Consider the following 23613-nt stretch of genomic DNA (forward strand, 5'->3'; position numbering starts at 1 on the left):
CCGGAGCTGCAACAAAACTGCTGTGAGTGGCGGCTACTGAGAGCCTCCCTCCACATGCCCAGGAATATCATCTTCATTATTTTTACACCATCCAAGTGCATCCAGCAGTGAAACAGGCATCTGTTGAGGTACTCTGGTCTTGCGTCCATGCCAAATGGCAAGAATTTGTGGCGGCAGTGCCTACAGGGGGAACGATCCTTGTGGGTTTTTTGCTTTTCTTTTTCCTGTGTTGGGTGAATGTGCCAAAATCCAGAGTTGGGCATGAGTATTTATAAATCATTTAGTTGCACTCAGCTGTGCCAATAACTGGTCCTCTGATGCAAGCAAACAGCATCTCTTTACCTGTAGAGCCTCATTAGATCTGAGAGGTCAGACACTCTTAACTTTTATGCGTGGATATTTGGTGCCATTTTCAGGATCAAACACAAGTGTGTGAGCACATCTATAAAACCAGTGCTGCTTTCTGCTGTTTCTACAAGATAACAGTCGATAAATTAATTCAATGTGGATGAAAATAAGCCTGAAGATAGTATGACACAACAATATTCACCTACACTATGGACCCGAGAATATAAATAAACCATGAATACATTTTTCCTATTCAGGCTCATGTAGGTTTAGGTTTGGTAAATCAATTAAGATTTATTTGTTGGTATTGCCAGAACCTGAATTGTTGTGAGATGGTTATCACCCGATAACCACACCTGCCAACAAAGAGCGCGGATCAGTGGACCAGTTCTCTGCTGTCCTGCTGGTCCATTGTAGGTCAGTAGTGCGAGTGTTGGGTTATCAAACCTGCAGTAGAATTCATTCCAGCTGTTGGCGAGTTGATGGTTCTCCACAGGGTGGGGGGATGGTTTGTCTAGTCTAATCTCGTTAGACAGTGATTTCTGGTTGAATGTAATTTGTCCAGGGATCAAAGGTCAATATTAGGACAACGTCTAATGCCGATGTTAATTTTACACAGAATACTGACAACAACTGATGTTAATATTGGGTTGGTTTCAAGTGGTGGTGTTAAGTAACCATAATTCAAAGTCTTACCATGGTTGGAGTTTGATGTCAAGCCAGCATCTGCTTTTGACGTCAACCAAGTTCTAATTTTCAACTGAAGTTTCTGTCCAAACTGACTGTGGCTCAGTGGTCACACACACAAAGCTGGCAACCAGGTCAATATACTCTGTCTCCTGTCTACATGTGACACACCAAACTACAGCAGAGATGTCAGAGACTTTAAGCTGATGATAAGACTGTGAGTTGTGCAGAAAGTGGTGGTTGCGGTGTGTAAGTAAGTGAACAAAAGAGGTGACAGCACAGTCCCTAGATTTCTCCTGTGCTACCCATCAGACGTGTACTTCCATATAGCTGCACATACTGCGGTCTGTCTGTCAGGTAGTCAGTCATCCAGGAGACGACGGAAGGATCAACCTGCCTCCACTAAGGGTTCACATTCTGAAGCTGGGGCTGAATGGTGTTGAAGGCCCTGTCCTGCTCTGTCCACATGTGACTGTGTTGAACTGGGGGGAAAAGTGGGACTGATTACCAGGGCCCCAATAGGGGAGGGGGCCCTTGAAAGGCCTGAAAACAAAATGATGTTTTTATTTTAATTTTTGTTTTATTTTTTTTAATTTAAGTAATTAGTGTCATAACAAACTTAAAATTGGCAGAATATATCGGATGAGAGACTTTACAAAAAAAAATAGTGGAGGCAGTCTGAGGCCCTTCTCACCCCTCACAATACATAATGGTTCAGTCCACCCCTGCAGCTGCAGAAGATGCATCTTTAAACAGCTGAACGAGCAGAGTGGCTGCTGCTCATCTACATGTCTTTCTCCAAGAAAACAAAATTAGGGGGTCTTAACAGAAATGAAAAGGCAGAAAGGGAAAGAAAGCAAGGAGAGAACACAACTCCTCACACACTTCTTTCAGAATAAAGGTGAGCACAGTTCACAGCTAACACAGTTTAAGAACAGTTAAAGCTGATGTCAGCAGCTGTAAAGATTGAAGGCAGTCAGACGGCCATGAGTCTAGTTTCTCAGTTTGAGCAGCAGCAGGTTCCTCGTCCTCATCTCATCCCTCATCAAGTGCTGACTGAAAGTTATTATTACAAGTAATCATTTCACATTGAGGTGGCAGACCTCGAGGTAAGAACAGTTCAAATGTGGAGTAATATTTAGCTCCTTTCCCAGTAAGCTAGCATGACATGTTTGGCGTCAGCAGATTCATTTCAGTGCTTATGGCTTAAAACAAATCTTACAATCTGAGGCCTTCAGAAGACAATAATGTTACTACCAGATGATCCACCATCATTTTCAGAAGGTTAAATCAGAATCAGAAATCCTTTAATGTCCCGCAGACGGGGACATTTGTTTGTCACAGCAGCGACAGAATATTACAAAAACAGAGACATATTACAAGAACAGAAACAATAGCAAAAAATAAGCAACGAAATTAAAAAGGGAAGAAATAGACATATATACATATTTACATGATATAGTGCAAAATTAACAGCAGTTTTTTGTTTTGTTTTTTTATACATAGATTTTAAATACAGATAATGAATACGGAATAGATATGGGTGTTAGGGAAATTGACCAGTGCAAAAACCGAAGTGACCTTGTACACACATACTGCACAGTGCAGGGTACAGGGTGAGGTCTACAGGCTATTGGGAGCAGTGCTGGTTGTAAAGTCTGACAGCAGCAGGAAGGAAGGACGTCTAAAGAAAGTAGGCCAAGAAAGCCAAGAACTGATGTGGAGAATAATTCCGACTTCAAGATCATGGTGATCAATGAGGCAGAGTTTGATTAAAATAATCATGTCTGTCGAACAGATACGTCAAGTGCATCATCAACAACAGCAGCAGCAGCAGCAGCTGTCTGTCAGCCCCCAGCAGGTCAAGAGATGCGCTCACCTGAGAAAGGACACGAAATTTGTCACGTCAAAACATCCCTCTGAGGCCCAATTTGCATTGGAAGACCACTCCTGATTGTCCTCTTTATCACAGAGAACTGCTGGACAAGGTTTAGGTGTGAAGGGATGTGACCTATTTTACTGTGACTGCCAAACAAATGATCTACTCTGTTAACAAGAGGACTTTCATAGGGAATAACTTTGCTTGTTCTGGCCAGTCTGGGTGTGTGTGAAGGATAGTCACTGGAATGACATCAGTCCAGCATCAGAATCGGTCCAGCATCAGTTAAAAGGCAGCAGCAGCAGGGGAAGATGAAGGAGGTAGGAGTTAAAAGCAAGTCAGCGTGCAAAGAGAGAGACAAGAAAATGAAAGCCCCTCAGAGGGGAGGGGAGAAGGGAACACACAGGGAAAGACACAGTGTGGAGTAAAGAGGGAAGACATGATGGAGAAGGTGATCAAGGCCAAGGCAGGGAGATGTGTTCAGGTCTGTTTGAAACACTTCGTTCAGACACCTCCAGGTCTTTAATGCAGGCGAAGGTAAAGCACAGCGCAGGAATGATTTCATACAAAACATGTTTTAAAGGTTTTATTCTAAGTGTTGAGGATGCACTCTTTTACCGCCGTATTTAAGGTTTATGACACAAGGTTTAGTTTCATTGTCATTATGCCATACACACCCATCCACTACTATACACTGGAAATACGAACATATTTTCAAATATCGTACGTTTTGATAGAATAAAACCGTGGGCCAACACAAATTATTTAAAAGTAAAAACTAAAAGAAGTAATATTATGCTGTTATGCTTCAAGTCCTGTGGGTTCATTCTCAGTTTGAAAAACCTGTCCTAAGTTTTTGCGCACCGAACACACTGAAGTATCTACAACACACTGTAAAGACTCTCAAGCTGAAGAGGCTCTCGTCGGAGGGGCCGAGAGATGGGACGTTAATGTCGGAGCGATCCGTGGGGTAGTCCAAGTTCAGTTTTGATTTTTAATGGTTTGCAACTGCGATGTGTTTTTCTTACGATGCTATCAGGTTGAATGTTCCGTGCACGAGAATAAAGACATAGACAGGCATGAAGCACGGTGAGTTTTGTACAGGCACATGAAAGGAAGGGGAGTGACTGACGTGTGATCCTGCTCCTGAATTTCAGCTTAAACATCGTCTCAGAAACATGAATGCGTTAAGAGGATACCAGACTGAAATTTCTGCACAAAGTTTCATATCGTGTTCACATGACATGTTCCTTACCTAACTTTCCTATTGGGAGGTGGAGGGGATGGTGGTGGAGTTAAGCGGCAACAAGACTGCCAAACCAGTGACCACAATTAGGGCTGGTGTTTTCAACAGAGACTATTTCAATTGTTACAGCATAGAAACGCTACAACCGACCGTAGCCATCGTCTTTGTTCTAACTCGCGTACGTGTAGTGATCACCTTGAGTCGACACATTCATTGCCGCCGTTTTTGAATTCCAGGTATTTGATTCAGTTGAATCGGAATCATGTTCGACGCTTCCTGTAGTCTCTCCAACAAGATTTCCCAAGTCATGCCCAGTACTTTGTAGTCCGGTGAACTTGAATCCCCAAGCCACGATCGGCCATCTTTGTACAATTTCATAATATTGACAATTAGATTAATTTTCAGAATTGGTTTGGCTAAAGGTATATCATTTGATTATTGATCCCTGTTTTCAGGGTGGAGCCCCATGTTCATTAATGAATCATAGTTAACTGCGTTTCATCGATTAACTATAAGTTGTATTAATTAATAATAATAATTTAATTACTAATCAATAATCAATATTGATTCCTAACACAGGTCCAAAACGTGATGTTTTCCTAACCCTAACCAGAGCATAAACACAGTATTGAAACCAGAGAAATAGAGAAAATTTAACCTCAAGAAGCGAAAATTTGGGGCGCCGCTTAGCTTGGTCGGTAGTGCGCGACCCATGTGCCAAGGCTCTGCGATGGACCGGGGTTCGACTCCCGGCCCGGGTCCCTTTGCTGCGTGTCACTCCCCCTCTCTTACCCTGTTTCCTGTCACAGTCTTCAGCTGTACTATCAATAAAGCCAGAAAAAGACCAACAAAAATCCTTTAAAAAAAAGAAGCGAAAATTTGCTTCTCCACTTCTCCATGGTAGCAGAAACATACTTTGCCAACCTCTTGATCCTCTGTATCATTAGCCATCATCCTGCTATAAACAGAGTCAAGAGGGGGGGTGGCTGCTGTTATGCTGTATGCATATATGCATAAAATCATACAGTAATGTGATCAATGTATCCAAAAGTAACTGAGTAAAAGAAATGTTTCAAAGAATGCTGAATTAAAAACCACTCCAACAAGAGCTGTTTAGTCAAAGTAACCATATATTTTGGTACATGAAATATTCGATGAAACTCAGCCATCTCTGTGAGTGTTCATTTTGTTCTGTCTGAACTGAGCTGTGGGAGCTTGAGTGAGCATAAAATTATGAAGAAAATAGTCGGTAGGCTTGATCACACCCTAAATCACTTTCCATCGGGGAAGAGAGAGAAAAAAAGAGAGAGAGAGAACAGAGGCGAGTGGGCAGATGCATCACACTCAGTTCCCTTGCTGAAAGCTCTAAACAGGCCGGCCACATGGTGGAAAACCTCTAAAATAGTGCCAGGACCCCCTCATCCCCCGTGGGATGAAGATGACGATGAGTAGGAGGGGGAGGAAGACGAACAAGTAACTCAGGAGAGGCGTTGCTGGCAATCCTCTGAGCCTCCCGTTTAAAGAAGAAAGACGCTTCGATTTTCCTGGGGAGTGGCTTCCTGGCTGGTGGACTTGTGCATTGGAGAGAAATAATACAGCTCCTCTGAAGAGCACGGTAACGATTGACTGCAGGGTCTGGAGCGTCCTCAGAAAACATGCGAGAATCATGTGGGCGAGGGAACTGCATACGGAATTCCATCTCCTCTGTGAAGAAGGATCCTGATGGATGAAGTGAACAGAGTCAGGCTGTGTGGGCTGCAGACATCAGAGGGCCAGAGGGGGTTTCAACTCCACACACAGCTGCTCCACTCTGGGCTCACGCAGCTCCCCTCAAAGTGCCGCCAACCATCACGCTAGCTTCCGCTCAATAACCAACCCATCATTTGTGCTCTTTTTTTTCATTTGTTTTATTCCGGGAGGACAGATTGAAGCACTGGAGCAGCTACAGGTTACTACAGGGCCACTCCGGCCTTTGTGACATCTCATCCACAGCAGTCACACACAAACAGCACATCCTGCAACACACACCTATCATCCCCAAAGTTGTGTAATTACTACGGAGGGATGCAGATGTTAAAAGGTGGGCCTTCCACTGGTGATGGGGAATATTTTAATTTTCTTTTTTTTTGGCGGTAAACTTGTCTCGGATCAAATAAATCTATATTGGTAATCATGGCTGCAGTTAATAACACATCTGCTGGAAGATCTAATGAAGGAGCTATTTGTCATTTCCAGCCACCTGCATCAAACAAATAGGGGACAGTAGTTCATCTTTTCTCCAGATTTAGTTTGAACCCTTTTTGTTATTTGTCTTATAAATGAAAATAAGAAATAAGAATGATTATGTATATATTCATTTACCCATATATTCACCATTCATCAATGCATTCTTTTGTTACAAAATAAGTGCCAAATATAAAACAATGGAGGTGTACACTGATGCAAAATTCTGAGAAGAACTAATTTCGTTGGTGTAACAAACAGTGGTTTGTGTAAGCAGGCATACTAAACAACCACAGTGACCTGCAAGGTTTTACTTTTACAAAATGTTTCAAATCTACAAAAACATCATTGCAGTTATCTGTTTTTGTATTGCCCGCTTATATGTAAGATATGCTTAGTGAGATCTCTCATTTGAATATTACAGACAGGATTTAGTCATTATTTCACTCTGATGTTGTGAGTACTCATAATGCACTTTCAGGGGGAAAAGTAAGGAACAGTTGTCTACAAAGTTAATGATGTTATATAAAGTTTACAGAGTACAACTACCTGAGATCTTCAGCTACTTTAGACCCTGTCACTGTCACTCGGTCCGATGCTTGATACAGCGGGATCCTCCAGCTCTGCAGGCCTGGTTGTTTCTTCAAGAGGGGTAGAAGCTGGAGCTGCTCCTGGTTCTTTCCTGCAGCAAGAAGTTCATGATTTACTGACTGCACACAATATCTAACAGTGTTGCTGCTGCAGTAAGACACACGCAATAAACCTTGTAATGTCAGAAATGTATAGTGTAGTTACATAACCTCAAATTTGCCTCATCTCATAACAGCAATGCAAAGTGGTTAGAATATGATGAACTGAACAACATTTATAAGTCTTTATACTACTGGGTCCTTAAAATCACAGTTTCCAGAACAGAATACATGAATACACTTCATGATGATGACAAACAATCCTTGTCTCTGCTTATGAGTGTGACGGCTTTGGTCTCCAAGCAGGTCCAAACAGAATCATCCTGCACCCTGGCTTTGACTCAAGGATCCAGTGCAGAGGCCTCCTCAAGGAACCGTTAAAGGTCAGAATTAGTTTCGTCCTAACAAGATAGTTTGGTAAAGAATCAAGAAATGTTAATAATTTGATGCCAGCATGAACATAAGTGAATTACCCTCAGCATCTTAAATGAACATGTTCCAGGTCGGCGTTTAATAAAGACGGCCATCATAAAAGTGATCTGAGAAAATACAGACAGTTTTGTAAACTATAGAGAGCTATCAGGGCTGGGTAATTGAGATCCACCCCAAAGAGTGGTTGTTGAGTTCTGTTGTGGGATGTGTGGGAGTGCAGTCATGGGTGTATGGTGGACGGGAGGGGGCTGAGCACACACCCCGGAGTTGAGTTATCATGATCTGATCTGAATCTGTCAAGCAATAAATTAATAAATAAGCCGACCGACCAAAAGCCAAATGACAGCTTAACACAATGTCCTCATCCCTTTGTCTTTTAACCTTTCACTTTCAATAAGATTCTAGCAGAGTTTTCAGTCCCTCCAAATGTTGTTAAAAAGACATTAAGAGGCCGACTTTGTGCTGAGTGAGCCCCCTCAGCACACACCACACACCAACTGTGACTCTCCATTTCAGGAGAGTATGCAGTTGTGTTTAAACTCCCAGTCCTGACTTTCCATTCCATTTAACTTGATCAGTTCATTAGGAAAATGAAGCGTGGGGCCCTAATGAGGCCTTGTTAACGAGGGAGATCAAATTGCCTCTGTGAGCTCAGTGTTTAATTAGAAAGGGAGAGAGGGCAAGCTGAGATGTGAGGAGAAATGGGGAGAGATGAACCTTCAGCAAGTGAGCAGCTCACACATAAACACACACATGCCATGGTTTGTATTTTTTTTTTTTTTTTTCAGATCAGTTATCTGATAGACTATGCTGAAACCTTGTTTGTGATCATGCCAACAAATTATATTCGCTTAATGGCGTTTCTTTAAGTTTTTATTTGTGTCTGAACTGGAGGGTCGTGTTTGTACCCTCCCCTTGCACCTGCTAGTCTTTTAATGTATTCTGGTTCCTTTTAGCAGGCAGAATGTGCTTTTATCTGGATAAACTAACTAAACTAACTAAATTATGGGTACTTTGCAATTTTATCCAGATCACATATGGATGAAAATAGATATTGATTGTTCTATTGAACCAGATGAAAAACACATGCACAGCCAACCAACACCAGACAGCCACCGAACAAACAGTTAGGAAATATCAAGACTTAGATGGTCAATAGACAGCAAATGATTGTGTCTTCTGTAGTCTGATTAAACAGTAACTTAACTGCTGCCCACTGAGCTCCCTCCCTCTCTATGGTTGTACAGCACACAAGCAGAAGAAGAACCGGCACTCGTCCATGGACCCCACTGATCTCCTTTCCTCTGGCCCAGTGGACAACTAGGGCCACGAAAATCCATGTCAGTGTAACAGACACATAATCTATTTCCCGTCCTTTTCAACTGGAATGTCATTAATATCAGAACTACAGCTCCAACATCTCTCTCCCCCGATACAACCTTTAATACACCCACTTTGTGTCTAATAAATGCCCCGCACTCACCAATAAGTCCTTTGTCTGTCCACGAAGATAATTTTAGCTACGCCTCTGCCACTTTTGGATGAATCTCATCTTTTGAGATTCTTAGCTTTATTTTGAACACTAATTGTCCCACTTTATGTCTTCTAATTTACAGCCTTTCAAATTCCACTTCTGATTATTTTCAAGAGGTTTTCTTCTTTTATCTGTCATGATGTCTAAGTAGGACAGGTTTCTCATCCTTGGACATTTTAATAGTCATGTCTGCCCCTCTTCCTTCTCTTCATTTAGTTTAGAGTTTGTGAAGCTCTTAGACTGTTGTAACTTAACAGTTTGTGGATCAACCCACGCATGCCGAGAGGCATACCCTGGACCCAGTTCCTACTCATGGCTCGTGTGTTAAAAACATTAATATAGTTGATTTTGCACTGTCCGGCCACATGGCCATAGTTTTTCGGGCTGCTCTCTCTCGCTCTCCCTCAAGGCCACCTTCTCAGACCTTCTCTCTTCCTCTAAACTCTGAATCAGTGCATCGTTTTTGCCAAACCTTCACTTCAGTGGCCAGCCCCTTAGGTCCTTCTGTAAATATTTTTAACAGCACCATACCATTTTAAACTCCATAGCACCGTTTGAATATAAAAGAAACGCTGAGCCACCTTCTCTGCCCTGGTGAGGCTGTTAAAAAAGACAATGCAGATGAACAGAGCGCAAGTGGAAGAAAGACAAACTTTGTGACTCTCATGCAGCTCTCAAAAATCAAATGTTATCTTACCAAGTTGCTGCTAGATTCCAGTACTTCTCACAATTTATCTCCTCCCACAGTATTCGAGACAGTAAATTCTGCTATCAGTCGTCCATTAACTCTTGCACTGTCGAATGTCCTGAAATGTAAGGAATTTCTCAAATACTGCGCTAATAAAACTTCAGAGATTGGACAACTCATACCCCCAGACTCCAGAGAGACTGACATATATTCTTGTCCTACCTCTCACCTAAACCACTTTCATCAAATCTCTCTGCAAACTCTGTCAGATACTGTTGGGGTTCTAAAGTCCTCCATCTGCACAGCTGACTGTCTTCCCACGTGGTTTTTAAAGGCAGTTATTGAGACAGGGGGTCTGGATATTTTAGTTATTGTGAATTGTTCTTTATCCACAGGTGTATTCCCTTCTAATATTAAACATGCCACAATACATCCCCCTCTTGAGAAACCCTCCATCGACCCTAATGTTTTAAGCAATTTTCAACCGATATCCAGGGGTTTTTGTTGGCATCTGTGATGAGGTGTTGTACTCGTTTATTTCTCACCTAACGACAAGATAAAACTTTATTAGTCTGAAAGACTGATTCGCTCTGTAGGACATCAACCACTAAATGTCTCATTTAGGCCCTTTATCTATCCATGTAAAAAGCGAGGCCAGAAAGCTTGCCCTGTCAGTCTACCTGGGTGCAAGGTAGCAGTGAAAATGCTGTATTGAGGCAGGAGGGGGCTATCCCCCTCTGGTGTCCTGGCATACTCTGGGATTCACGTGCATTTTATGGAGATTTGACTCACCTGGTTGTCTCAGGCCTTTTGACCCGACTGTCTGCATTTTATTAAAGGTCCAATTTGTAAAAGAGGTTATTTTTGAGTGTCATTCCAAACTCATCAAATACTGACACTTTGGGCTGGTGAGTCAGGCCGGTCACCACCTCAAAGCATCAATATTTGATGAGTTGGGAATGAGACTCTTAAACACTGTGTGGACCTTGGAGCTGGTTATTTATCCAGCGTTGATTTTGGCACCTATTTTAGCTTTAGTCTTTCCCCCAGATTTCACAGGGACCATCTCGGCCGCGATACGATCGCAGGAGCGGTTCATGGCCATTCTAGACAATGCGCCCTGCGGAATCAAGAGTCTTAATCTTTGGGGGTATCCATGTTGGAAAAGTCAGAACGAGGTGTCAGAGGACGTGAAGATGTCGGCTATGCTAAAGAACTTTTTCGGGTTCAGGTGAGAGTAGGTGTAACCATGAGATGATATGTCAACTTCCAACAGCATACAGTGTGTTTCTGGGATTGTCAGTGCAGCAGGGGAACAGCGAGGGAGAGAGAGAGAACAGAACCAGATGAGTGAGTGAACAGATATGATAATGATATGATATGATCCTAGAAATGCCCCTGGATGTATTGATAATTCTTTGACAGATAGACTAGATGGTTGATTTTTGAGTTTCATGCCCAGGTCGTCAAATACGGCTATTTTGGGTTGTGGCTGTAGTCGTGGCTCAGTCCAAGCCACCGACTTAAACAAGCTGTTTGACCAAGACGGAACACTGTAGCGTCCAGGTACACATGCTTGGTGTGTGTGTGTGCGTGCGTGTCTGTGTGTGTGTGTGTGTGTGTGTGTGTGTGTGTGTGTGTGTGTGTGTGTGTACCATAGCATACGAACCATCCATCTGCATTATTACTCCAGCTGTTTAGAGGATTCAGCTTGAGAGATTCAGGAGAATAATGAACTCACAGGAGAGAAACTTTTGTGCTTGTGTAGTGCAATCCATCTTTCTTTCTTTCTTTCTCTCTTTTCATTTTTATTTTCCACTGCTTCATGTTTTTTTCCAGACGGTTGGTTTGATAAACAGCCTCTTATGTCAAGGCTGAGGCGAGGGAGGGAAAAGGCCAGGGTGAAATCACACGCACATGCAGAGAGTTTTCATCTTCTAAACAAGAATAAGTCTGAAGGCTCATATTTCATTAAGTCCTTATTATGAGGCTCCGTTGTCGGCCCTGCAACCTGCTATAATCTGTAAGCCATTACCGGTGCCTAAAAATAACCGAGTTAACATGCACGGCTGCCGAGCCAACCGGCAAAATTTTAATAAACGCCATGTAACCGCCGCAGCAATCAAATTTAATGGGCCAGAACCGCCGCACCAACGCTTCGCCCCACAGCGCAGTTTGCATAAAGAAAACGACAACAAACCCAATAACGGCGGAATATTTGTTTCTTTTACATATTTAATTCATAAGGTGGTGTTGTGTTTACAGTGCCTTACATTTGGCTTGATATCCCTGAATGCTCTGCTGAGAAAGCATCACTAAATGAGCCAAGGAGTGAGAGAGGGATGATAAAGGAGGGGAACAGGGACGACGCGGAGGGCCGGCGGGTCGGGACGGCGGGTCGGGACGGCGGGTCGGGACGGCGCCCCTGAACAGCACTGGACTGTGTGCCGATGTGGCCACAGTCACAATTACAGGATGTGTGAAGGCCGCCAGCCCAGAGTCTCAAGGAGCCATACCAGTCGTTTGTTATCATGCCATTCATGTTTGCAACTGTGCTCAGCCAGGAGTGACACGCCCCCTACAGTGAAGGGGCACATCTCATGCCTGGGGACCCACATGTGAGCTCACCAGATCCCTTTTTGTTAGATGTGCTGTAGGTGGAAAGCCAGCAGTCTCCACACTGTGCCAGACAGAACGTTACATTTAATGTCACTTGGACTTTAAAGGGGTATAAATAGGGCTTATTTTCAGACAGTGGTATTTAGCCATCTTTTTTTTAATGAATCACTTCAACACTGCTCTGCAAGTTCGAGCAGGAAGATAATTATCGCTGTATCCCATCATTACAGGTCTGCAGACTCTCTGAAGCAGCTGAATATGAAATGGTGAAAATTAATCATTTATGGACCTGGATTATTCTTCTCTTTAAAAACAATCTACCTGAATAAACGAAGAATTGAACAGATTCACATTGGCACATATGCACAGTTACATGACCACTATTGTGTGTTGGAAGTGCACTTGAGAAGTAAACCTGCTGCCCCAGACGGCCTCGCTTTGTGCCACACGGCGTAACACGACTATTGAGACTGGAGAGACAGGAGGAGAGGAGGGTGACCAGGGGTGACTGTTTTCCTCCGGCGAAGAAAGAAAATGCAGTTTTCACTTCTTTATCCGACTTTGCCTTGACCTGCACACCTCAGGAACCTGTGCTGATTTGTTATGTGAGTGTTTTTTGTTGTTGTTTTTTTTTTTTTTTCATCCTGAACACCTACTGTATATGTGTGTGTTTGAAGGTGTGTTTGTATATGGTAAGAATGTTTTGGCCTGCACCTCCGCTGGAATAATCAGCGACATGCTTATGAAGGCCAAACAACTTGAGATGTTTATCTCGGGGGGAATCTGTGCGTTAAATAGCAACACAACCCGGATGATTGCACTCGCCCTCCTCAGCATAACCCCGCTCACACACACGCAGGCTATTACCGGCCTCCCCTGACACTCCCTGACAGCGCGTCGCCCCCACTCCTGCTCCAGCACAAAGGAATCTACACAGCACCTTTAAATGCATCTTCAAAGCTAATCCACTCCACACATTGATTTGAGCTGGTTTTGTTCCCGCCGGCCCTCGCAGCGTCCTGCAGCACAGGCCAGGGATGGAAGGAGAGAGAGAGAGAGAGAAAGAGAGAGAGAGATGTGAAGGGTAAAGAGGTGATTGGTTGAGTCCTGCCGGCACTGGCGGTACACCGGAGTGAGGCGCCGATCGAGCATGGAGGAAAACATTGAATGCGATCAGAGGGGAAGAAAGGGAAAAACACAGGGCACAAAGGAGGAAAAAACAGCTGAGGAGCAGCGACATGCAGTTCATCCCCCTCGTGGCCTCCGTCCAACGCTTTTAGAGAGCTCAACCTTCACCTGAAGATGTCAAGCGGAAAATACCCGCCGATTATAAAAACCCTATTGCTGGCTGAGTGAGGGGACGCACCGCTGGCTTCATCATGGGAAGGCGTCGAGTTACACCAGGTCTCCAGAAATAACATAACAAGTAGAAGGCATAAATAAGTACCAAAGTGAATTCATGTACATTTGGTATTTTGTTTGCACCTGACATTAAAGTGTGATCGGTACCTGGATAGAAAACGACAACACATGTTAGTTGGCAGCTGTAAGCGTACGCAAGAGCGTATGGGGATCAGGATGCAACTGGATCAGCCAGACCACGCTCGGAGGCGGTCAGGCTCGTGTTGTGATGCCTGTTGATGCGACCTGTACAGCGGGACCAAAAAAGGCCTCTTGAGTCTGCCAGCCCCATCCCGATCACAGTGCGGGCACGATCTAGATCTCGAGACCTGTTCTGAGAGCAGGTGTAAATGCAAAGACCTGTGGATCAGATGCAGTTATCTAGATACATCACACTAGTTAACCTGTTATAATGACTCATATTAACTTTTGTTGGCAGGCGGCGACCCCTAGTGGCTTTAGTGATTATTACAGCTGCAAAGGAGGAAGTGAGGAGGAGTGGTATAAACAGTGAAAAGTCAGTACAGGTTCTTGAAATTACTGATGAAGTGAAGTTACATACATAACCTACAAAAGTTACCTCAGTAATGTGGTTTTGTTGTAATGGAGAGGTACTCTTTAGAGCATTGGTCCTTAATAGGCCGCATCCGGCCCGCCGGCCTCCTGTCTATGGCCTCCAAACTGTTTTACCTTCACTATGTGTTTTGGTTGGGTCAGCACGTGTACACCAGGACTTGTCTTCATGCCAACGATACACAGACAGCTGGGTCACTCACTGCTGCAAGCGCAACTTTTAACTTTCATTTTCAGAGCAGTTCACGTATTCACATTTTGTCGGTTACAAGAGATCAAATCTGACGTGTAAAAAGTAAACTGCTATAAAAAGGTTGACAATGAAAATCGGCACCTCAAAGAAGTAAAAACTTACAATTTGCATTTAATAAATGTAATTTAGCAAGGCCTATCCCTAAACCTTTCATGTACTTTTTCACTAACTATTAGCTTAACAGACAGGGAGTCTCTCCCAGCAAACAGCCTTTCAGTCACAGTGCCAAAATTTTTATCATCCTAGTTAAAACTCAACACCATTTAACCATAGAACAAACAACATTAATTAACCCACAACCATCTTACATATCATCTTATTCACAAACACAATCACGAACCATAATTACACCAACACCAACAGAATACCCAAGAGTCATTGTGCCACAGTCCACAAGGGGCGTTACTATATGCCAGGAGAAGCTGTGATGAAGATTTCCAATTTGAAACAGCATTATGAGACGAAGCACAGGAATTTTGAAGAGACAATTCCTCAAAATTCAGAGGTAAGAACAACACAAATAAATGCACTGAAATCGTCATGTCAAGCTGCAAGCAGGATTCTAGTCACATCTATGACACAACAACAACAAAAAGCAACAGAGTGCTCACTTGTGGAGTGGTGTGGATATTGGGTAAGCACAAGAAGCCATTCTCAGATGCAGAAATATTGAAAGAATGCATGACTGAAGTGATGGACACAATGTTTAAAAGCAAACAAGGAAGGAAAAGAAGGAAACATTCAACTACGTATTTTAATTTATGTCAAAATGGAAATGACATTATTTTAGTTCGTATTTTTCTTGTTGTTTTGAATGAAAAGGACATTTTGTTTTAAATATTACAGTATTATTGCATGTGGCCTGACTGACCTCAACACATGGACCTTTGAGTCACTGAAAAAAATATTTGTGGCCCTTTAAGATTTGTATTTGAGTACCCCTGCTTTACAGGTTCCTTCTACACAGAGTTATATTTACATGCAGTGTTGCTCCCCTTGTCTCTTTCATTGAATACATTTCCGCATAACATATGTATATCATTTGCTACAACGTAAGATTATGGCAAAAGAGAAGCGTCTCTATGTAGCTGTTTCTTTAACACGCACACAGATTGTGCGTGTAATGCCACCATGTTGTTTCATCCTCCAGCTCAGTTCTCACAGGAGCTGGGTGGACCTCTCAGCTTGCCGCAGTCTCAGGTCTGCGTATCTTATTCAATCACCTGCAACGATGTGTTAGTTGACACTCTATCTACAGCCTCTATCTATCCCACTCGTTGCAGTGGTTATGATGCATTTCAATCATACAGATTTGCAGTATTTCAGGCTAATGGCAGAAGTTTTTCTGCAAGTGGAAAAACAAGGTTACGTACCCCTGGTCTCACCTTGATCCGAGAGCAGGAAGCACCATATCTGTCGCTATCATGTGTCCCTGAAGTTTTTCAGTACAACTCCGTTTCCATGTCAGTTGCGAAAGCTTAGGAGGAGGCAGCACACAGCGGAACAGATGTGAAAAGGGTTCCTTCCTGCAGGTCAGGGCCACCTCGTAGCTCCAGGTGAAGTCAGGAGGCAGGCACCCACCTCCACCACCTCTCCTTTTCCCCTTTTTCTTCCTTTTTTCACTTTTCTTCCACTCCCTTAGGCAGCACCTTCAGTCCATCAACACCTCCTCTTCACGGAGAGAGGGAATCAATACTGCTCAGGTCTGAGCAGTGGAGGAGGCATCGATTGCACGGTCCCGCCGACTGCCCTTTTTCTCTCTGTTCAGAAAAGCTGGAGGGCAGGAAGTTTTAGGGCTGTTTTCATGTCAGGCGGACGTTTATCTAATTTTGGACCTCCAGAGATGCAGTGAGGCGGTGCAACACACTCCAGAAACACCAGAAACACTCGCAGCAGCAGTAATCCATGATGGTAAAACCTATTTAGATAGGAGAGGACCGGAAACAACATTTCCCCAGAATCTCATGCTGCTGGTAATCATCAGTGAAGCTAGGATCATGAAACTGTGTACAGCAGCAGGCTCATTTAGCTGTGATTTAAGTTAGCTGGGAAAATGATCACTGCATTTGTGGACAGGATAAAATGTGGGAAGGCATTTTCAGCTCAGATAGCTAAATACTGTCATTACACACTCTTTAGTTTTCATGTCAGTTCAGAGGCTTAATGTGGTAACTTCTTCAACACACCAGATATCCAGCCTGATCATCAGAATATATGGATGACTGTACATTTCTGCAGGCCACAGACCTGTTGAGTGTCTGTATGTTACAGCTTTTATTTTTCAATTTTATTTTGTGACAACACTGCGCTTATGGTCTGGTTGGTTTATTGGGTATAGGCACAAAATAATATGATACATAATGAAATGTTGTAAATGTTGATAAATTACAAACAGCCGTCTGTCTGTTCTTGGCTTATAAAGACAGTTTCCAGATCAGATTTGTTTTATTAAGAACATTTTCACATCCTTCAGCTGGTGCTGGTGGTTGAAGTTTGTCACCTCAGTAATTGATTATTAAACAGACATTCATTTAACTCCTTAAGTGGTTAGGCCTACTGACATTTGCTCTTGTGCCACCACCAGTTGGGGATGACTCTTTGATAATCTCTTTGACAAACACAAGTCTATGGTTCTCACAGATTTTGTTCATCAAGATAATCTTTACAGATGAATGCCACTTTGTGATTTTGAAGCGTAAATTGAATCTCTAGCTGTAAAAAGCAAATGTTAAGCTATAAACAGATGACACCACGGTCACATGACTTAAACATCACCACCACTTAACGTCTTGCTACACAATTACTATACAGTAAATAGTATACAGTCTATAAACTGATCAATGCACAAGCTGTAAAGTTAGAGTGAGAATAGTTTGTAACTAAAGTGGACCTGTAAAGACGGACTAATGAGCAGATGAGTGTCTGTGTAAGCTCATGTTTAATGTCCTCGACAGCCTCTGTACGTGAGGTACTTACTGACATGTTTTATGTGGTAGTAGACAGAAACGTGTAAATAGCTTCAGCCTGTGGAAACCACACACCTTACTCTACACATTTCACCACAAACCAATTCAAAGACCACAGAATTTGATACAGTGGAACGTGAAGTACAAAAATCACCTTCAGATCACCCCTGCAGCGCTCTATTGGATTTAATATCGATCAAATTTGGTTTTGACATTAACGTCCCCTTCAGCGTGAACTGTGATCACATCACCAGGAGTGAATGTTTGAGTTGCTTTGGTTTATAATAAAATACCTGTAAAAACTATGGACATTCCCATTAGCTCAGAATGCTAAATGTTAGCAGCATCCTCCATAACCAACACACTGATAATAAGGAAGCCATGTTTACTAGATATGGTTCAGGGCATGGGACACCTGCTGCATGGATGTACAGATTTACAGTAAGCAGGCCACTGCATAGCATATAAATGTGTTTGTCCCGCTGGACATGTGGTCGTGTTGCAAGTGTTTAATGTTATCATAGATGATGAAATGGAAAAAAATGACGTCATGACCAAAACTTCAAAAATGCTGTTGTTGTAACAGACCGCTAATATCCTTTACAGTGATACAACACCTGAAATCTGTGTCGCCCCCGGCAGACTTAAAAATCTGTTAAAGTCTCTCCTCTCATCCTTCACAGAGAACAGCTGTTGGCTTGGATTCAGTTACGATGGATTCGACAGAAATGTCCCGCAGCAGCATCCAGTCACCTGTACATTCATTGTGTTCCACTATAATTCACAAGGAGGTTGGCTGGTCACAAGGAGCTTGCCCTGAACACCATTCTTATCAACATCTGGCATTTCACAGACGTACCGCGCTCAGCGCCTGGAATTTACCAGAGCTGCATGTGGCGATGAGGCTTCTCTCCTTAACAGAGGCATGAAGCCTCTTGAGGTTTGGATTGTGTTGCTCTCCTTCGTGTTATGCTGGGTGACCCTGGATCACCACAGTCCTCAGGAGCATCATCAAAGCATCCAGATAGCGAAAAGTCTGAAGATGCTGATTGGCATGCTCAAATAAAATTACTGTTCAACATTAATGACACGTGGAGAGGGTTTGGATTGTTCCCCCCCCCCCCCCGGTTCATTTTACAGTGGATTGGCATTTGCTTCTCAAGCTGATCCAACCTCTTGCAGCTTTAAATCTGAGGATGAAATAAAGATAAAGCAAAAGATGTTCAAATATGCTGAAAATCATGATGGTGGACAGAAACCCAGGCTGGTTGTTGGAGCACAGCTCAGTGTAGTTTGAGCATGGAGCTTTGGTGCCACCTGGTGTCCAGATAGAGGCAGGACACCTCGTCCTCAGACTACGGCCTGGATGCTCCCCGCCTCCTTAATCTGTGCATAATAGGCAGCACTGTGGAACCTCATTAATTTATCAAAGTCATTTTCAGTGCGGATGCTGTTCAAAATAAAATTGAGATTTCATTAATTTGGGAGTTTTATTCAAATGAGGTGCTAAATTCTCTTGTCTAATCCGTCTTAGCTAATATTTGCACACAGGTCCAAGCTCCGAAAGTGTACGCATGAGGAGACACAGCTCAGATCCCTACTTAAACTACATTTAGGAGGATAAAAACCCTGATCCGGGTAATAACCCAGACATATTACTGAGACTGGACAAACCAGCTTCTCACTAAATACACACACACACACACACACACACACACGGCGCAAATACATTATACACACTTGCTTTTGCTTTTTCAGCAAGACTTTGTCAAATGGGGTACAAAACTGCTGAGGGAACGCTGCGCTGTGTTTCAGGTCTTATCATGGCTCATACATTATATGTAGATGGAAGCACAAGTCATAACCTTTCCTTCTCACATCGCCGTACAGTGTGATATCAGCACCGAGCAGCAACTTCTATTTCTGTTCTGCATCACTGAGGCACTTTTGTGCAGCTCCCTGTAAAACCTCTGCATTTACACATTAATGACTCACTATGAAGATTAATTATACCGGCTGAATGAACCGGCTCCCCTTCTTCTCCTCAGTGGACAAACCCAAGTCTGTTGTGCAGATGGAGGGGTTGTCTCAGACTGAACCATATGCTGCTGGTCACTTTCCTACACGAGAGGAGAAGAGTATACACTGAAATTATAATATTTTTTAAAAAAGGCTCTTCCTTGATACCTACACCATGTTGTATGGTCAGTTTGTCAGCAGGATTACACATAAACTATTGAACAGATCACCACCAGAATTGTATGGAGGGTGTGTCTTAGCCTATAATAAACCTCATGAACTTATTTCTCACTTTATTCATTTAAAGTCTCCATTTAAAGACATGTGGCCCACTGGCTTTGTCTGTCTGAGGAGCTCCTCAGACAAACAAAGCCAGTGGGCCACATGTCAGTCCCAGGGCACTAAAGGTGGGACAGGCTGCAACCTGTCATCTCTTTCATCCTATTCCACACATCTTCTGTTCTGTTGGGTCCTATTTTGGCCTTAATCCCCTCTCTTTACTTGCCCTTGACTCTATCGGATTCCTCTCTAGCTCCCCGTGAACAGCCCTGAGTTCAATGCTGTCCTCCCAGAGAGAGCTTCATTACTCAATGAGAAGGAACCTCAGTATCATCCCGCACAGCTGTCCCGGAAAGTAGCATCGGCAGAAACCGCAGTTTGTACTGGCGCGGAGATAATCCGGCGGGCCAGAGTCACCCCAGACCAATTACACCTGCTTCTGAAAATGTCCAAAACAGGCCACTGCAACTTCAGTGAATGCACCACCGTTTAATCACAAATGCTCTTGGCACTAAGACGAACATTAACAGCATCACATCTCCTGGCACAGCGCACACACGGATGGCAGACATCAACTTCAGCGTGAAAGTCAACTATACATCCAACAAAAACTATACCCAATAAACCATAATATTAGAACAGGCAGTAGGAGACTACAGCTTACTGTCCATGCTCATAGCGGGGGAACGGTGGGACTTGCCGAGTGCTGAACACTGAAATGATCTCATTATGGTCAAACAATTCAGTCAGCTCGCTTTCAAACGAGAGCAGGGACATCACCGCCCCAAACCGTGAGGCCAGTGTCTCTCCGACAGTTTAAAAGAGAGCAGCCTGTTAAGTGTCAGGTGACGATGGCTTGTAGGAGATGATTGATTTTTGGGGGCAATGTATTAATGCCTTGTCGCCAAAAGTATTTGACCGAGGCCAGGAAGCAGCAGCAGCCCCCCTGCTCTCGGGGCAGCTGTGGCTCGGTAGGAAGAGTGGCTATTCACTCATCGGAGGGTCGGTGGGTTGATTGTCAGCCCCTGCAGTCTGCATGTCATGAATAATGAACAAATGCTGACTTGTGCTGTAAAGCTCTTTGAGTGGCTGCTCACACCGGGAGAGCACTACATAAATATGGCCAATTTACCGTTACTTGCCTGCCTTAAGACGAACGTTCAGTTCCACAATCTGCCTTGTCGGGTACATCATTCCATCAGTAACTTTAGGTCCGAGTCCTTACGGGTGAGGCTTTGCCCACACATTCAACTTGCTTACTGCCCAGCTAAGCAGCAGCCTTTTTCCTTTGAATCTCACATAGCTCTCCTTGAGCCCTTTAATTATGAGATTGGTGCAATCATTAACTGAAGCAGTGGAACACCGCTTCCCTCAGTAGCATCGTCACTCATTTCAAACTGGTTGCTGAACTTTTTGCTCAACTAGAGAATTCAGTGTGTGAATTCAGCATGACCTACTGCGCTCGACCACAAGCTTCATCAGACAAGTTCTCTTGTCACAGATGTAGTTGGATTTCCATAAATCCAGCATACCTCTGTGACCCCTTCATGAAACAGGTTGGGTCCTGTACATTTTCAGTTCCAGGCCACACTAAGCCCGGACACTTCAGTAAATGCAGCTGATATTCAGTGTTGGGCACTGAAATGTTTCTATCTGCATCTCTGAGTGGGTGGCCACAGGTACCTCGGCCCTGGTTGCCGAGACGGAAAAAGGGCTGAGTTATTAGCTGCGTTCACGTCGTTACTGCTTGCCACTTATTGAGGAGAAACTGTTGCAGGAGCAGGCAGATTCCCAAGTGTCTCCACTAGTGCCCAATGAGGCTGAGGTCAGGTGATTGTGGGGTAAAGTGCACCTACAGCCAGGGGCCCCCATTGTCCCAAAATAGCTTCCACAAAGCTCTTTAGAATCCTCCAGTCCACAGAATAATGTGGGAACCTGAGCTGTGTTCTCCTCCTCCTCATCCCATAATGTGTTTTTGCAACAAATTCAAGCAAACTACTTTGTTTCACCATGATTTTTATCTTAACCTGCATTAAAGAAAATAGAAAATAGCTGCCTGTTCCTCAGTGAAAAACATGGGCTGAACAGGGTGAAAGAGGAGCGGTTGCTCACAGTCTGCTGTTTGCAAACTTTGACTGTTATGTTGCATCATGCCAAATAATCCCCTTCGACCTTGGACCTTGATTCCCTGAGTTGCTCCTTCACATTGACATATAAGCAGTCCAGGATTTAATTTTCTCTCATAGGCAACAATTAACATTTGGTGTGAATGTGTAAACTGTTCAAATCTGCCATACTAACTTCTAAACTTACTGCACACAAGCAGCAGCATCAGCAACAACTGTAATGTAGTTAAAGTAGGACAAAGGAAACTGAAGCCACCAACTCCTGAGTACTGAAATCATGTTCTTTCATTAGAAGGCCACCAGATGGTGACACAGAGCCAAGAGGAAAAGTCACTAAAGTATGACGCCATTAATCTAATGTAGTGGATCAAACACAGTAATATACAAGGAAACAAAATGATTTAATTAAAAGTGTGATGCTTCAATCAAAAGGCTCTTTGTGCCGCATGTCGGAGTGCACAGAGACACACAGACCCGGTGACCTCTGACCTCGAGGAGGAGGGATGTAAAGAAAGATGAGGAACAGAACTGAGGAGACATGCGTCATCATCAGCACTTCCATCACCACAGAGAAGAAGCAAATAGCCATCGTCGTGCGTCCTGTCTGAGAGCTGATCTTACTGAATTATACACCTTTACGTGTTTTTGAATAATTTTTCGATAACATTCATTCATTCACACATTTTTGTCTTGTTTGTGTTCCACTCAGTCCATCACAGAAATCAGTGGAACAGAAGACTGCCATGATATACATGTTTTTCACAAGTGGGTGTTTTGACCTCAGCTGTGTGTTAAGTCATCCTGATCCATCACCCACGTCCCATTCAATAAATATCTTGAATCAAGTCGTCATGTTTTTCTTCCATGGCTGAGATGGAGGTCAGTGTAGTGGTCATTTTTACTGATTCATTTTGCGTGATTAATTTTCCTCCTAACTAATTCATCAATTGATTAATTAGTCAGTGGAGTTGCTGCCCCATCTATTGGGTGATTAATAACATTTCACACGTGTAAATGGCTGATGAGGCTATCATTAATGTATGGCAGCATATATTTGTGTTTGAACTAGCAATTCTAAATGTGTTACCGATCTGAAATAAGCAGCGCTCTAAGATTCAGTGAATAGTATCACCAGCGTCTTAAGCTTATAAGATCTTAAAGGGGAATCATGTGGTAGAAAAATGATGTTGATGTAGAAACCTGCACAAGCAGGCAGAACAGGTTACCAAGTGGTTCAAGGGCCGAAAATGTTTGGATGACTGGCAAGTTATAAGGTGTTCCCATGCAGACCATTTGCAGAATAAAACATTTGGGTTAGATAGTCCTGAGGTAATATCATTTGTTTCTCCCACTGAATGAAAGTGTGGATTAATAATGAATATCAGAACATAGAATATGATTATATGTGTTCTCTCCTGTGCGGTGCATGTATCAGAGTGAAAAACAGCTGATCGGAGTAGTGTATGAATGAGTAACATTTGATAATTGATGCTGTTTATAATTAATATGTGGGGATAATGAACGGGCTAGAAATTTGTCGTGAGACATCACATGTGACAGAATATGGTCTGTGATTTCATTGATCTGATATTACAGGTAAAACGACTATTAATGTCCTTACTTCAGTCTGAATGCCAGGTTTATTTTGGAA

The sequence above is a fragment of the Acanthopagrus latus genome, chromosome 18 (assembly GCF_904848185.1).
Source record: "Acanthopagrus latus isolate v.2019 chromosome 18, fAcaLat1.1, whole genome shotgun sequence".
NCBI lineage: Eukaryota > Metazoa > Chordata > Actinopteri > Spariformes > Sparidae > Acanthopagrus > Acanthopagrus latus.